The 17,040-nt window shown below is 43.6% G+C and overlaps 1 pseudogene across 1 annotated transcript in view; it reads right to left on the bottom strand.

The window, feature by feature from the left end:
- The window catches only part of LOC144371895 (acyl-coenzyme A oxidase-like protein), a 275,541-nt pseudogene that overhangs the window by 148,809 nt on the left and 109,692 nt on the right, over window positions 1-17,040 (bottom strand). Inside the window, exon 11 of the transcript XR_013431978.1 lies at window positions 4,104-4,220. The product of XR_013431978.1 is annotated as an acyl-coenzyme A oxidase-like protein (transcript). The remainder of the gene's footprint in view (window positions 1-4,103; window positions 4,221-17,040) is intronic.

Raw genomic sequence — 17,040 nt, 5'->3', positions numbered from 1 at the left:
TAAACTTTCACAGGGCGGGGGGCGGGGCGGGGGGAGCAAAGTTACAGCAAGCAGAAGGGACTTCATAAAGAGTGGAGTAGGTATCAATTAAATTTAAACCAGACCAACGACAATCACTTCAATAATGAAAAACCAACAAAATCAATAAACCTCTATCCAAACTGATGAGGGAGGGACACAAAGTATCAGGACTGAAAGAGGGAAAGTCACTACTGACCCCACAGATGGTAAAAAGATGATCGGGAAAATGCCACCCAGCACTCTGGCCATAGATTCAACAGTTAGGTGAAATAAATAAACCACTCAAGAAGTGAAGGCAGAAAGCACTGTAATAGGCAAAACAGTTCTGCAAAAGAGCAAAGTCGGAAGACCCACAGAACCCAATGTCAAGGCAAGTCAGGTTTTTTTTTTTTTTATTTGTTTCATTTTGTTTTTACAAATTCTGCTGTCAAGATTCATGATCGAAATGTTCATCCAACTAGAAGGGGAATTGCTCCATCTAATAAAGGGTAGAGGATAGGAAAGATAGCAGAATACAACAGTTACTAGTATGGCATTATGTAAAAATGTGTATGTGTAACCGATGTGATTCTGCAATCTGTATTTGGGGTAAAAATGGGAGTTCATAACTCACTTGAAACTAATGTTTGAAATATAATATGTCAAGAGCCTTGTAATGATTTGAACAACCAATAAAAAAAAATAAAAATAAAAATAAAAACCTCCTGCAGTGAGCCCTCACTACTGATGGAGAAATACTGCCTGCGGCCCCGGAATCAATCCCAGGGGAGGCTCGTCTGCCCTCACCATGGCTCTCCAGTGCTGTGCAGGGGGCTAGCCAGGCCACTAAGGCAAGGAGAAACTCACAGGCATCAGTAGTGGCAGGAAGAAGGAAACTCTTTATTCCTACGTATGTATTGTGTATATAGAAAATCCTAGAGTTCACAAAGAAACTGCTAAATCTAACAAGTGAATTTAGTTAGAATATAGGATATAAGGTCAATATATAAAATAGTTTGTTTTTTAATACACTGTCCACAAACAATTGGAAATTAAATTTTAAAAAGCAACAATTTGAATAAATTTATTAGAAAATTTGTACTGGAAACTCTATGCTGGATATATGAAAAACTTACATGTTCATCAACAAGAAAACAAACAACCCAATTTAGAAATGGGTAAAGGGACCAAAAATGTGTACTACCTTTCTGAAAAACTAGCAGTTTCTTAGAATGTTGGACGTATACTTATCAATTTGCCCAGAAAGTCCTCTCTAGGTATTTACCCTTAGAAAAATGAAAGAGTATTGTGCAAGAGTATTCACTGTGTCTTATTCATCCTGGATAAAAATCCTGGAAGCCACTCCCAGGTCCATCAGGGGGAGAATAGACAAGCCAGTTGGAGTTTGTCCATTTAATGTTCCTATTCAGTAATAAAAATTAGCCAACCATCAAGAACATTGAGGGACACCAAAACGATACGTTGAAGGAAACGCATATGGTCTATGATTCCACTTACCTGCTGTGCTAGAGGAGCCCAACCAAGCTAGGGGGAGAGCAATCTGAAAGCTGTTTGTCTTGCCTTGGCAAAAGCAAGGTGCTAAGCAACACAGTGAGACTCTGTCTCTAAATAAAATACAAAATAGGGCCGGGATGTGGCTCAATGGCTGATTGCCCCTGAGTTCAATCCTCAGTACCCCACCACCACCAAAAAAAAGAAAGAAAGAAAGAAAGAAAAGAAAGAAAGAAAAGAAAGAAAGAAAGAAAGAAAGAAAGAAAGAAAGAAAGAAAGAAAGAAAGAAAGAAAGAAAGAAAGAAAGAAAGAAAGCTGGCTGTTTCTGCTGGTGTTGAGGTGGAAGCTGGCTATGAGGGGCCTGAGGAGCTTTCCCAGGGAAATGTTGATGCTTTTCTACTTATATCTATTTTTATTAATGCATATTAATTTTGCACATTAATAGGATTCACTGTGATATTTGCGTGCATGCAGCCTGCACTGTCGGTATCCATCTGACCCTTCTTCCATCCTCCTCCCACCTCCCCCAGAACCCTTCCCAGTCCCTCATATTCATGATCCTACTTTGACATTCTTTTTTTTAGGTTCCCATATGACAGAGAACACGTGATATTTGTCTTTCTGTGTCTGGCTTATTTAGCTTAATATGATATCCTCCAGTTCCATCCCTTTGCCTGCAAGTGACAGGATGATCATCATCTCCTCCTCTCCCTCCCCCTCCTCTTCCTCCCCCTCCCCCTCCCCTCTCCCCCTCCCCCTTCTCTTTTTCCCCTCTTCCCCCGCCCCTTCCACTTCCTCCTCTTCCTTCTTTTGGTACTGGGAATTGCACACAGGGGTGCTCAACCACTGAGCCACATTCCCAGACCTTTTTATATTTTTTTAGAGACAGGGCCTCACTATGTTGCTTAGGGCCTTTCTACATTGCTAAGGCTAGCTTTGAACTCTCCATCCTCCTGCCTCAGTCTCCCAAGATGCTGGAATTATAGGCATGCACCACCATGCCTGGCTGATTTCATTCTTTATGGCTCGGTAATATTCCACTGTGTGTATCATAATTTCTTTTTATGAATGCATTTTTTTAAAGAAAGAGAGAGAATTTTAATATTTATTTTTTAGTTTTTTGGTGGACACAACATTTTTGTTTTTTGTATGTGGTGCTGAGGATCGAACCTGGGCTGAACACATGCCAGGTGATCAAGCTACCACTTGAGCCACATCCCCAGCCCAAATGCATTTTTATTATATAGAATAATGGGTTCCATTGTGGCATATTTGCAACAAAGGTTGTTATTTGTGACATTGAAATGTTTGCTACATGAATATGTATTTTTATCAAAACTTACTGAACTATACACTAAAAACCATGCATTTTACTATATGCAAATTTCAAAAACTCTCCAAATATTTTAAATGACAGATGTTGGATGCAAGTAATTTAAATTTTTTCCAGGTAGCGTGGCTCCACCTTCCTGTTGCTGCCTGAAGCTGGGTCTGTAGGATTCGCTGTTGGGACACCCTGCAGGGCTGGCATCTGCTCTAGCCTTGTGCAACAGGAACAGAGGGCAGCCCCCCCATCCCCACCCCTCCAGTCAGCAGCATGCTGATATGGCAGATCCTTCCCTTCACACCTTACAGACCCCAGGACCTGTCACTCCTCAGTGTGTAAATTTCAAACACATGCCAACTCTAAGTGATCCACAGTATGACTAGCGCGGCATTGCAAATGTAGAGAAGAGGAACACAAGAGGAAGGACCCAGGTTTGGAGACCTGTTCCCAGTCCAACTACTCCTGGGCCCTGTGATCGTAGGCAGAGCCCGAATTTCCTAGCCTTCAGTGCAGGAGTGACAATACTCACACAGACACCCCACAGAATCCCAGCTCTGAGGAGGAGCTGCTGAGAAGCTCCTGGGGAGAGCCTGGGGTGAAATGTGAATTGCCCTGCACCCTGAAGGCACCATCGATCGCTGCCTTTGTCCTCGGTACCCTGCCTCTCCGCCCCACCCCAACACACACACCTTGACCTACTTTAGAAAACTTGACTGTTGGTTTAGAACTTTTATCAGAACATAGAGCTATTTTAACTGTTCAAGTCTGTTATGTTTAGAAACTGGCAAGAAGCATTGGATTCGGGTTTTCTCAAATTCACTTGGATTCCATTTGTCTGATAGATAACTGACAATTGTTTTTCCCTTTTATTTTTTATTTTATTTATCTATTTAATTGTTATTTTTTGTTACTGGGGATTGAATCCAGGGGTGCTTAACCACTGAGCCACATCTCCAGCCCATTTTGGTTTTTATTTTTTATTTTGAAACAAGCTCTCACCAAATTGCTTAGGGCCTCACTAAGTGTATGAGGCGACTTTGAACTTGTGATCCTCCTGCCTCATCCTCCTGAGCTGCTCGAATTACAGGCAACGCCACTGTGCCCCGCCGTTCCCCCACCTTTACCCTGGGCATCAGATTTGTACCACAGGCTCCTTCCAGCTCGTGGTTAGGAAATGACCCCAGTGTCTGCCTCTCCTTTTAGTGCTTATTAATACCAGGGCCTCCCATTCGCCTGGACAGAAACGACCCCAGGGCCATCTCACCTGCTGGTAAAGGTCAGGGCCAGCACTGTGGCCAGGTGAGGCATCAGCCGGAGCGTCTGTGTTTGGTGCTCGATGATCCTCACCTCTTCCTTGGCTTTGGGCCCAAACTGCCTCCGGCTAGAGAAAAATCAATGACAAATTTTTACCAAAATGTGGTGGGCAAATTCATGTCCCGAGCTAAATCTGCTTCCCCACCCTTTGTTTTCCAGCAGTGCGTAATACAGAAACCCGGGTCTCCTTCAAAGGGGTTCAAATAATAAGACACCCAAGACTCTGAAGGAAGTCTGGTGGAACTCTTGGACTCTTTGAAAATTAATCTTCCCACCATGGAATATTTTAAAGGAATGTATCTAATACACAGTAATTTTTATCCTTAGCATTTACATGACATTTTGCAGTTCCACGTGCCCTGTGATCATTAATTATCCAGCTTTCCCATGTTTGTGGTATCATTAATGGGCTAGGAGGCATACCCCAGAGCATATTTCAAAAGGGCATCCTCAACAGAGGGTGATATTAACCCCATGCTCCCGTCAGTTTCACGGTGGATCATTATTCCCAGTGCCTCAGCACCCCCCTGCAAGTCTATGTGCAAGGCCCCTCCACATCCGCCGCGAGTCCATTGTGCCTTGAGGACAGAGGCTGCATTGCACTCTGAGGCAGCTGTGTCCAGGGGACCAAAGCTCTCCTCAGAGGAGCATACAAGATGGCTTGGGATGGTCCCCACAGGCAATGGCCAGGGACAAGCCTTGCAGAAGCCCGAGGCTGCAGACTTCGGGAAAAGAGCCAAGGCCTGCTGCATAGTCTCCCTTTGCAGGCCAGTGCTCTATGGTCCTGAGTCTGGCAGTATTCCGACTTCAAGCAGTTCAGAGTTTAATGTTGAGTGTGTGTGTGTATGTGTGTGTGTGTGTGTGTGTACCAGGGATTGAACCCAGGGGCACTCAAACACTGAACCACATCCCAACACTTTTTTATATTTTATTTAGAGACAGGGTCTCGCTGAGTTGTTTAGAGCCTGGCTAAACTGCTGAGGCTGGCTTTGAACTTGCGATCCTCCTGCCTCAGCCTTCTGAGCTGCTGGAATTACAGGCATGCACCATCACGTCTTGCTGATGTTGATTTCTTAAAGAATGACATTTGACACAATACATGCACATATACACACACGGGCACACACACATACACAGTGCCCACTGTCAAATGCCCAGAGCACACCTGTGCTGCAGACACCCTTAGACCGGGGATATCTATCAATCACTCAAAAAGAAAAGGGAAAGACCAATTTTTTTCTAAAACTTTTCTATTTCATAAAGGCTTTCTTAAACGTAATTTTATATTTTGATATCATCTTTATTTGTAATCAAAACAAAGGCACCCTAATGTCTCTTACACGGAAGGCATCTAGAAGTAACAAGAGGCCATGTCCCGGGGAGCGAGGTGGTGAGGACAAATGGCAAGCATGCGCTGGGCAGCCACTGGCAAACACTGTGAGCACCGGATTGTTTTCCACAATCTAACCACCCACAGATGACTGTCCCAAGAATACCACCCCACCCTGCCCCCGGTCCATGTCCTTCCCTCTGTCCCTGCATACGCCCAACCATGGCAGGGTGTGACTCCTAATGAGAGGCTGGACAGGCCATAAGGAAAGCTCTCAGCTGGTTCTGGATCACGGTGAGACCAGAAAAGAGACAAAAATCACAGATCCAATAATGGTGCCATCATAATACTAGGTTATTGCTGTGGACTTAATTTGGGTCCCCACAAAATTCATATGTTGAAGCCCTAACCCCCAAGTGACTATTTGGAGATAGGATTTTTAGGAGGTAATTAAGGTTAAATGAAGTCATGGGGTGTGGTGCTAATCCAATAGGATCGGTGGCCTTATATGAAGAGGACGAGAGCTCTCTTTCTCACTTATGCACTGAGGGAAGGTCATGTGAGGACAGAACAAGAAGGCACCATCTAGAAGCCAGAAAGAGAAACATAACCAAGACACCAGATCTGATCTCAGGCTTCCAACCTCCAGAACCAGAAAAACATGTCTATTGTTTTGCTATGGAAGCTGGAATGGTCTGATACAGTCATTTTACAAATTACATTTTTCCTCACTGTCTGAACTTTTACTTTTAAATGCTATGATTATACAGTGGCTTTATCAATGATGTGTCTAAAATTTTATCAGGGGACATCTATGTATCTGCTCTGTGTCCAGCAGTGTACTAGGGGCTGGCGTCTATCATGTCCAGCATGTACTAGGGGCTAGCATCTATCAGGGTCTAGGTGGTCAAGCACTAGCCACTGAGCTCACAGCCCAGGATACAGAGAAGACTCAGACAAGGTGGCATGTGCCGCAAGAGCCTTGAACATGGCCTAATCTCCCACCCTCTGTCAATCACCAGTATTTCCTGTGTGCAGCCAAAAGATCATTTCAGGGCACTCTAATCACATGGAGACAGCAAAAGAAGTGATCAATCATCACACCTTTTAGGTTTGGATTTTCTTAAAAGCCATTTCAAACATACAGTTTTAAATAACATCCACCAAATTTTCAGTTTTTGCCTGTGAAACCTGCCTTGGCATGGCATGAAGTAGGCACTCAATAGCAGAAAAAAGGAGGAATGAATGAACCTTGAGAATGAAGAAATGCAGACGAAGCACGGCACAGTGTCCCCCTCAAGACCTCAGATGCCAGGCCTCACCTGCCTGCTGTGCCGCCCAATGGTGAGCCCTGCTGACCCTCATGATCCTTACCCACCAATCGGAAAGTGCCCCGTGCCAATACCCTGCTCTGTTGAACCGCCCCCAGCTCTATAAATGTGCAAAGCTGTTCCTCAATAAACGGGTACTTCTCTAACAACAAGCCTTGTCTGGTCGTCGCAGGACCTGGACCTGCCCTGGACCTCGCAGGTGGACCTTGTCATGTTCCCATTTCTCTTTAACCCCTGCACTTCCACTGGGGTGACAGAGCAGAAAGAGACTTCCCCCACAGAGGGGCCACGAGTATAGTGCTGACAGGGAGGAGCTGCACTACACCTCTGTGGAGTTCCCGGGAAGGGTCACAGCTAGCTAATCCAAAGGCAGCAAATGATGCTCTATGGGCACATCTCTCAAAGGCAAGCTCAGGAAACCAGAGCCCACACCTAACCACCTCCTCTATAAGGTTCCCACACAAAGCTACTATGGCCCTGCCCTCATCACCCAGGGCCAAGTGCCAGGCAACTGCAGGCAGCCTAGACCTCAGAACCCACTAACATGATCCAAAGTGGGCAGTCCTCCCCTGCTCGGCCCACCTGGCCCACTGCTCCCTGCAGGAACCACCGTAAAGGCCCAGGCCTGTCTTCCCTGAGTCCTTCAGCTCCCCAGGAGGCCCTGCGAGGCATGGTGCACCCCCTCCTCTTGAAGTGTGAGCAGGGAGCTGTCTTCCCCGCAGCGCTCCTTTTCTGAGCTGGTGACCTCACCGTGTCTCGACAATAGCAAACTCACATTTTAAAACATACAGCTCACCGATGGCAGGCCTGCTCACCTTCAGGCAAGGGGGTAAGCACTCAGGAAAGATGGGAAGCGAGAGGGCAGGTTGACTATCCTGCCTTCTCACAGTCCACGCCCACCCCTCCTCCCACCACCCATCCTCCCCCTGGAATGTTACTAGATGTTTTGAAAAAATAAATAAATAACATCTGACGTGCTGGGTAAATACCAGCGTGCATATAGGGCAGGGATAGACGAAGGCAGAAAAGGAGCCTCGCCTAATGCCAGCAGCCCACCTCACTGCTGGCTTTCTTGCCAGGGAGCAGAAAGAAAGAAGTGATGGGCAGAAGAAAGCAGCACCTAACTCACTCACTCACTCACTCCTCCCTCCCTCCGGCCTAAGATGCTGCCAGTCCCCAAAGCACTGAGTAGTTTCTATGCCTCTCTGTCTGGCTTCTCCAGGGGGAAATGGGACACTAAAGGCTGATGACCCTTTTCCCACCTGGAGATGCAGCCAGAGGTTCAGCCCTGTGACTGCCACTGTCACTCTCCAAGCTGGCAGCCTGGCTGCAGCAGAAGCCGCAGAGAGAGAGGACTTCAAGACTCAGAGGGCCTGGCCTGTGAAGGAACCTGCCCTGCCACTCTGCGGCCACCTCTCATGGATGCTCTCAGGACCCGTTGGCTGAGCTGGGTGCCATGCCAGCCAGGCCCATCCTCTGGTTGCCAGCACCTGGCATGCTGCCCTGGGCACAGCTGTACCCCTGCAGCTGGCCAGCAATTACTGCCTGCCAGAGGTTTTTATTTTTCCAGTTTATGATCTAGACGGACACAATATTCTTCCTGGTCTTTTCCTCCACTGGGTTACTATTTTTTCTTTAAAAATACATGTAAAGGCTATATTTTTCTCTGTAAACATAATTTTTACTTCAGTACCCAACACATTCCCTGCACCCACTCCTGAAAGAGCCCAGAGTCACTTAGCTCATTTTTTTTAATGGTCTTTAAAAACAAAAAACAGGACATTGTACACGCAATGATATCTCTGCGAAAATAAACCTGGAGCTTAGAGAGTGCTGTGCATGGTGCCATTTAAAATTACAGATTTAAAGAGCTATTTCTGGGTTCCAACAACTCCTAAGGAATAGAGGAAGCATTTATTTTGGGTTGTTTTATTTCATTCCCACTCAATTTTGAACGCGGCTGCTTAAAGCAACATTCATGGAAAGTGACACGGCTGTTAATCACCAAGACAGCTACTGCAGGCACAGCCTCTGAGGGACCGCAGTGCCCGCCTTCCCAGCTTTCCTTCTGGTCTCTTCTCCCAAAGGAAGCCAGTGACCTACTAAAAAGATAATTGCTTCCCATGTTTCCCGCTCTGCGGCATCATTGCTTCAGGCTGCTGCGAACGGCATCCCGTCACGTGGAAGGAGAGGCATGTGGCCTCTGCCCTTGGCCCTGAGACGTCTTGAGGTGCTCAGGCTGGTCTCAGGTAATCCTGGGATCCCCCTTCACTGTCAAGGTGCTGAGCCCTTCTGACAAAAGCTGAGCTCCTTCCTGGGCCCAGGCCACATTCTTTACGGCCACCTTCCCTTCCTAATGACCCAGATGCAGACTAGGTTCAGGGGAACCTTGAAGGCCCAGGCTGAGCCCTGAACCCTTCCCCACAGGCCTCCACAGAGAGGCTTCAACCTCTCAGTGAGGCCACAACCCATCTTTTCCTGTTTTTCCTCCTCCTCTCAGGCACTCCTGGACATAGAAACTCCAAGGGCAAATATTTTACAAAGCAGGACACTTTAATGCCACTGACTGGACCCAGCAGATTGGATCCAAATGGCCAGTCAGGGTGTAAAAATTCCTGGCTTCTTATTATTAAAAATGTGTACAAGCCAGACACCCCAACTCTCAGCCCCATCACTTGTTACCCCAATCCATCCTACCTTGGGGTCAACCTTGGGATTGTGAAAGAGATAGTGCGCACAAAAGTCATGCTTTTATGTTTGTGCATTTACGGCACAGTGTTTCGGGATGTGCCCGTTGGGCTCTGAGCCAACCTGCCCTAAGACATCAGGTTCGGCAGGCTGTCCCCACCAGTCTGTAGCTGTCACTCTTCCAGGGGGCAACTCTGGGTCTGTCTGTAGAGGAGGTGAAAGCTGTGCATGTGTGCGAGTAAGGGGGATATAGATAAACCCTGCTCTCATGGTGGTCTTGAAGTGACTAAACATGCAAACTGACTCCAAAGAAGAGAGTTCTCAAAATGCCAGCAAATAACATTCACTCCTTTTGAGTACTTTTTCTCCCAACCCTACCAATAATAAAGCCAGCAAATACTAGAAGAGATGATTATGATGAGATCAATGACAGTGACAATTTTTTTAAACATGTGACTAATTCAGATACAGAAAGAAATGAAGGTCCATTGCTGTGATGTTGGTGTCCACAAGCCTGCAAACACAGACATGGAGACCACACTGTCCTGGCCCGAGGGCACCTCTTTGCCCACCATTCACTCTTTTCTTTCCTTTCCCGAAGATCACATCAGATCAAAATCCTAGGAACAAAAGATCCTCCCCAACCAGAAACCCATGGATCTGAAGTTGTGGCCAGTATCTGGCAGCAACTGACCCTCCATTATCCAAGACCGATTTTTGCACCCACCAGCACTGGAAGAGCAGAGCAAGCTGGAGCAGGCTGCAGATCACAGCTGGTCAGGGTCAGGCCTCTTCCTCCCACCAGCTGAGAGATGACCCCAATGGAGACACTAGAGGCCCTTCAGGCAGGAGAAATCTGCACACTGGGGCCACATTTCTTCTGAGCAGGTCGTTTCTGACTGATGTTATAATCCTGGCTGGCGAGGACCAGAAGGGTCACCCTGCTTCTGAGATTGGCCAATTCCAGGTTCTTCTCTGAGGATTCAGCTCTACAATCAAGAGTGGGTCTGATCCATCATGTTTTGGTTCAAACCTCTTGAAAACAAACACCCCAGGAACCTGGCTGTCTGGCTGCTGAGTTTGTTCTTGTCCTGTTCTGGTGCCTTGTGCTGTCCATGGGAGCACATCCAGAGACCAAGTGGCTGTGTCCCCACAGGCAGCCCAGGAGAGGAGGCAGAAGACAGAGTGGTGAGAAGCCCAGGCTTGGGATCAGACATGTCTGGTTTGCATCCAGGCTCTGGCACCTGCCAATGTGCTGTCTTAGGCAAGTTACATGAACTCTCTGAGCCTCAGGATCCTTAACCCTAAACTGGGGCTAATCATCAGTGTGTGCTAAGTGAGGTGGCACCACGCTGACAGGTAGCAGGTGTCCCAGGCACAGCAGATGTTATCACCACAGTCAGCACAATGGTCCCTGAGGCTCTAAGATCACCCGCTATTCCACTCATTCTTGATCAAGAAAAACCTCTGTAAATTTTTCCCAAAGCAGTCTTTTTCCTCCCTTTAACTCAAACAAACCACTAACTTACTCTGCCTCACTAAAACTGCTGTAAAGAGATTTGAGGTGAAGAGAAAAGTCCTTCAATTTAAATCCCACAACTTAAAGATAATAAAATGGCTCAGAGAAGAAGCTGTCTGTGTGTTAGAAGTGCCGCATGTGCATGCACTGCGTGCATACCCACACACCCCCATATCCCTGTGTACTGGAAAGCTCTCTGACAACACCTGCCCCATTAGGTACCCGGAAACACCAGCTGATCTTCTCCCCAAATTCCTGGTGCAGACAGGATGGGCAAAACACAGCCAAAGAAGGTGCTGTGGTCAGAGTCTCCCACAGAAGCAGCAGGATTTTTCTAGAGCCATCAGCAGAACCCAGAGAGGGGCCTGAATGCCATTCAATTGGTTCCCACACAAGAGAAATTACTTTACTTTTCAGAATTACAGACTTAGCAATTTCTGTGAGTGACATAATGGCTAATGTTAATCAACAGAACTGTGATTCTTTGAAGTTTTTCTTGAAAAAAAAATTGCGTCCTAATGAATACAAAATTACAACAGCGGGAGACACGGAGCCATAAATTATAGCTGAGGCTGCCTGGGGTGGGCTAATGATTTCACTGTTGAGTTATTTTCACATCTTAAAAAAAATTACATATGGACAGAGATGCCGTCCATCAGGGATCTTGCAGGAGCACCTCAGTCATGAGAGTGAGGAAGCCAGAGGGTCAACCCTGGGGGCTCCGGGCTGTGTGTTCTCTTTCTCTGATGTCCCATGGCAGGGGCAATGCCTGGTACATCCTGGGTGCCCAGTCAGTGGCTAGAGCCTGCTACCATCCTAAAGAGAGCAAGCCTGACCTGAGTGTGGACAGTGGGAGGCAGGCAACAAAAGCTGCACCCCAACATCTCCAGGTCTCCCTTCACCGATACTGAGCACCAGGAGATGACGGCCACGTAATGAAGCACTCCAGAGTGTGTGCTTGTCCCCATGCTTCTGCCTGGCTTGAGGTTATTCTTGACATCGAGGATGTTCTGAGATGCTGGAAGGCTAGCTGGTGCCCCCACTAACCCTACTCATCTCCAAATTTCAAGGTAACTAACGAGGGTCCAGAGGCTCCAGAAGCAATAGCAAGGTCTTCAGATCCACGAACATGAGATACTTCTCTATTTATTGAGGTCTTTTTTGACGTTTTTGGTAGTTTCCAGCATGTAAACCCCACATGCGTTTGGTTCAATTTGCACCCAAGTATTTCAATTTTATGAGCAATTTTTTAGTCAAATACCATATAATAAGGTCTAGGTCATATCTCATGGTGATCCCAAAAGATTCCATTGCCTAGTGATGTCATAGCTTAGCTTTTATAAGTACACGCTGTGATATTTTCATAGAGGCAAAATTGCTTAATGATACATTTCTCAGACTGGGCCCCTATTAAGCAGTGTGTGTCTATATATGGTATTATATTTTAATCCCAGTATCCATGTGTTTACTGTAGTGTACAGAATTAAAATTGATCTTTGTATGTGTATTTTGTATCTTCTGACCTTGCTGAACTCACTTCTTAGTTCTAGGACTTTTTAATAAAAATTTTGAAATTTTCTTTTTTCTTTAATATTTAAAAATTTGTGTTAATTAGTTACACATGACAGTACAATGACCTGGACATAGCATACATTTGAACCAGATGGGATATAATTTCTCATTTTTCTGAGTGTACAGGTTGCAGAATCACATTGGTCATTTTTTTCAATTTTTTATTTGTTTTCATTAGTTACACATGACAGTACTTTCTATGTAAATAATCATATCATTCTAAGTACTGTGTTATTACTTGTTTCCAAAACTATATGCTTTTAATTTCCTTTTATTGTCTTAGAGCACCGGATATAACTTTTACCAATATATTGAATAGTATTGGCAAGAGTGTATATACTTGCCATATTCCTTATGTTGGAGGACAACACTCAGTGTTTCACCACAAAGTATAATATTGGCTGTATATTTTTTTGTAGATTCTCTTCATCAAGATGAAATTATTCCTCTCTTCTATTTAAATGAGTTTTTTTACCATGAAAATATGTTGAAGTTTCCAAATGACTTTTAAGTATCAATCGATAGAATTCTTTTTTAGATTGTTGATATGGTAGGGTATCTTGATTAATTCTTTAATATTAAAAAACTTTGCAGCCCTGGAATAAGTCCCACTTGATCATAATATATAATTCTTTTGTTATATTGCTAACTTCTATTTTCTGATTTAAAAAAAAAAATTTTTGTGTCTTCATTCATAAGAGACATTGTTCTGTAATTTCTGTTTATTATATTATCTTTATTTGGTTCAGGAATCATGATATGACCAGCTGTATAAAATGAATTGGACTATGTTCTTACTTCTTCTATTTTCTCAATATTGCTAATTTAAAAAAAAAAAAATGCTTGGTAGAAGCTGTGTGTAGTGGTGTACACCTGTAATCCCATCAGCTTGGGAGGCTGAGGCAGGAGGATCACAATTTCAAAACCAGCCTTGGCAACTTATCGAGGCCCTAAGCAACTTAGTGATACCCTGTTTCAAAATAAATAATTTTAAAAGCAGTTGGGGATATGGATCAGTGGTTATGCACCCCCAGGATCAATCTCCAGTACCAAATAAATAAATAAGAGCATGGTAGAATTTTACAGTGAAATCATCTATGCTGGAGATTTATTTATTTAGGAGTTTTATTATGACTTCTATTTATTTTGTAGTTATAGAGTTATTCTAGTTGTTTTACACACCGAGTTATGGTATTTTATGGTTTTGAAGAATTAGTACACTTCTTCTAAGAATTTCAGATTTATGCTTACAGAATTGTTCTGAGCATTCCCTTATTATTCTTTTGATGTTCTGAGTGCCTTTAATAATCACCCCTGGATCATTCCTGATAGTAACTTTTGGTGTTTTTTTTTGTTTGTTTGTTTGTTTGTTTTTTTGATACTGGGGATTGAACTCAAGGGTACTATACCACTGAGCCATACCCCTAGTCCTATTTTGTATTTTACTTAGAGACAGGGTCTCATTGAGTTGCTTAGCACCTCACTTTTGCTGAGGTTGGCTATGAGGTTGGCTATGAATCCTCCTTCTTCAGCCTCCTGAGCTGCTGGGATTACAGGTGTGCCAAAGCACCCGGCTCCTGATAATAATTATTTTTTATTTTTTTGTTTTAATTTCCTGATAATAATTTGTCTCCTCTCTCCCTCTACACACACCCCCATTCTGACAGTATTGCTAGAGATTTATCTAATTTATTGCTTCAAAGAATCAGCTCTTTGCTTTATTACTATTATTCTCTATTTTCAACTTCATTGATTTCTGCTCTCATCCTTATTATTTCAGTCCTTATTATTTCACTTATTGTTTCCTTTTAGTTTATTTTTTTCTTTTTCTAGGTTCTTGAGTTGGGAGCTTAGATATTGATATGAGACTTTTCCTCTTTACTAATGTTTGCATGCATTCATTGTTATAAACTTCCCTCTTGGGGAAGGGGCTATAGCTCAGTGGTAGAGTGCCTGCCTGGTATGCATGAGGCCCTGGGTTCGATCACCAGTAACTGAAAAGCCAAAATAAAATCACAACACACACACACACACACACACACACACACGGAGCACAAGATACGTTATTTTGGTGATTCCAGGAGGGTACTTGAAGTGAATGTGTTCTCTGCTTTTGTTGCATGAACTGTTCCATAGATGCTGATTAGATCTTATTGGTTGATCACATTGTTGAGTTTTTCTATGTGATTGCTGACTTTCTATGTAGTTATCTATCAATTATTAAAAGAAGATATTGAAGGTGTCAATTAAAATGAGGGTGGGTGGGCTGGAGACACAGCTCAGTGGTACAGCACTTGCCTGACAGACATGAGACCCTGGGTTCCATCCTGAGAGCCATACAGATGCACAAAAGTAGGTTGGTCTAGTTTTCCTTCAGTGCTACTAGTTTTGGTTCATATAATGCAGACTGTTATGTTTTACAGACATATTTAGGATTGCTACATTTCCTCGATGGATTGAGTCTTTTATCATTATTCAATATCCTTCCTTGTCTATGGTAATTTCTTTCCCTGAAGTCTACTTTACATGAAATAAATAGAGCCACTCCTGTTTTTACTTTGGCTAATCTTTGAATAAAATATCATTTTCTATTCTTTCACATTCAATCTGCCTCTGTTGTTATATTTGAAGTGAATGTTTTAAAGGCAGCATAGAGATTAGTTACGTTTCTTAATCCACTCTGGCAACCTGTTTTTTTTTTTTTTAAGAGAGAGAGAGAGAGAATTTTTAATATTTATTTTTTAGTTATCGGCAGACACAACATCCTTGTTTGTATGTGGTGCTGAGGATTGAACCCAGGCCGCACGCATGCCAGGTGAGCGCGCTACTGCTTGAGCCACATCCCCAGCCCCAACCTGTTTTTTTTTTTACCTAAATTATTTAGACTATTTACATTTAATGTAATTACTAATATGTTAAGGATAAAGTCTTCCCTTCTTAATTTGTATTCTGTTTTTCATTTCTTGGATTTATTTTTATTGCCTTCTTTTAGCTTACAAGAACATCTTTTTAAATTCCATTTGATGCATTATTGTGTCCAGGAGTGTACCTCTGGATAGCATTTTTTAGTGGTTATGCTAGGTATAACATTACGTATACATAAATTAGCACTACAAAATTGGGTCATTTCACCAGTTAAAGTGAAATTCCATCTCCTTCTCCTGGTTATGCTTGTCTTAAATACTTCCTCTATTTACAGTTAGAACCACAACAGACAGTGTCATAATTTTTGCTCCAACTGTCAAATATAATTTAGAGAACTCAAGAAGGAAAATCTATTGTGTGTGTGTCTTTTTGCTTACCTTGTTGTTTCTTCCTTCCTGATGAGCCAAGCTTACTTCTTCTGCTTTTTCCTTTCTGTCTAAGGAACTTCCTTTGGCTATTCATTTGGGATAAGTGTGCTAGTGATAAGCTCAGTTTTCCTTCATCTGAAAATGTTTTGATTTCCTTCTCATTCTTAAATGTCATTTTTACTGAATGTAGAATTCTGGTGTCATAGTTTTTTAGCATTTGCAAAATGTCAGGCCACTTCCTCTGGCCTCCATGGGTTTCTGATGAGACATCTGCTGTGGTTCCAATCCTTTCCCTCTGCTGCAAGGTTTTCCTTTGCCTTTAGTTTCCTAAAGTTTCACTGTGATATGTTATGCGGATATCTTTTTTTTTAATTATAGATGGACATGATACTTTTATTTATTTATTTATTTATTTATTTATTTATTTATTTATTTATTTATTTATTTATTTATTTATTTAAATGTGGTGCTGAGGACCGACCCCAGTGCCTCACACGTGGTAGGCCAGTGATCTACTACTGAGCTACAGCCCACAGCCTTCTGAGATCATCTTTTATGGGGTTTGCTCAGCTTTTTGAATCTGTGGGTTATGCCCCTTGCACATTTAGGGAGTTCTTGGCCATTGTCTCTAAGCATTTTCTCAGCACTGCTCTTTCTCATTTCCTTCTGGGACTCTGAAGACACAGCGCTAGGTCTTTTGTTAATCTGTAGGTTGCTCAAGCTCCGTCCTTCCTCCTAGCCCAGGTCCAGTGTGTTATGCAGATCTGGGGATGCCCACTGCTCTGTCTCTCAGTTCATAGTTCTTCCCTGGGTCCTCTCCATTGTGCTGCTTAGCACATACACTGATGGGGTTTTGTCGTTGTCACTATTTTGGTTGGGTTTAGTTTGTTGTTGTTGTTGTTTATTTGGGGGGGTTTTTGGGCACTGGGGATTGAACCCAGGAGAGGCTGGTCCTGACCTTGTGATCCTCCTGCCTCAGCCCCCCGAGTTGCTGGGATTATAGGCAGGCGCCACTGCACCTGGCTCACTGATAATTTTTATTTAGGTTTTTTTTTTAATTCTAAAATGCCTGTCTGGTTTACCTTTATATTACTTTTTAAAAATATCTTTTTTAGTTGTTGATAGACCTTTACTTTATTTATTTATATGCAGTG

Source organism: Ictidomys tridecemlineatus, chromosome Y (assembly GCF_052094955.1).
Source record: "Ictidomys tridecemlineatus isolate mIctTri1 chromosome Y, mIctTri1.hap1, whole genome shotgun sequence".
NCBI classification, from domain to species: Eukaryota; Metazoa; Chordata; class Mammalia; order Rodentia; family Sciuridae; genus Ictidomys; species Ictidomys tridecemlineatus.
The sequence above is the reverse complement of the archived record's forward strand: the minus strand, read 5'-3'. Positions and strand labels throughout refer to the sequence as shown.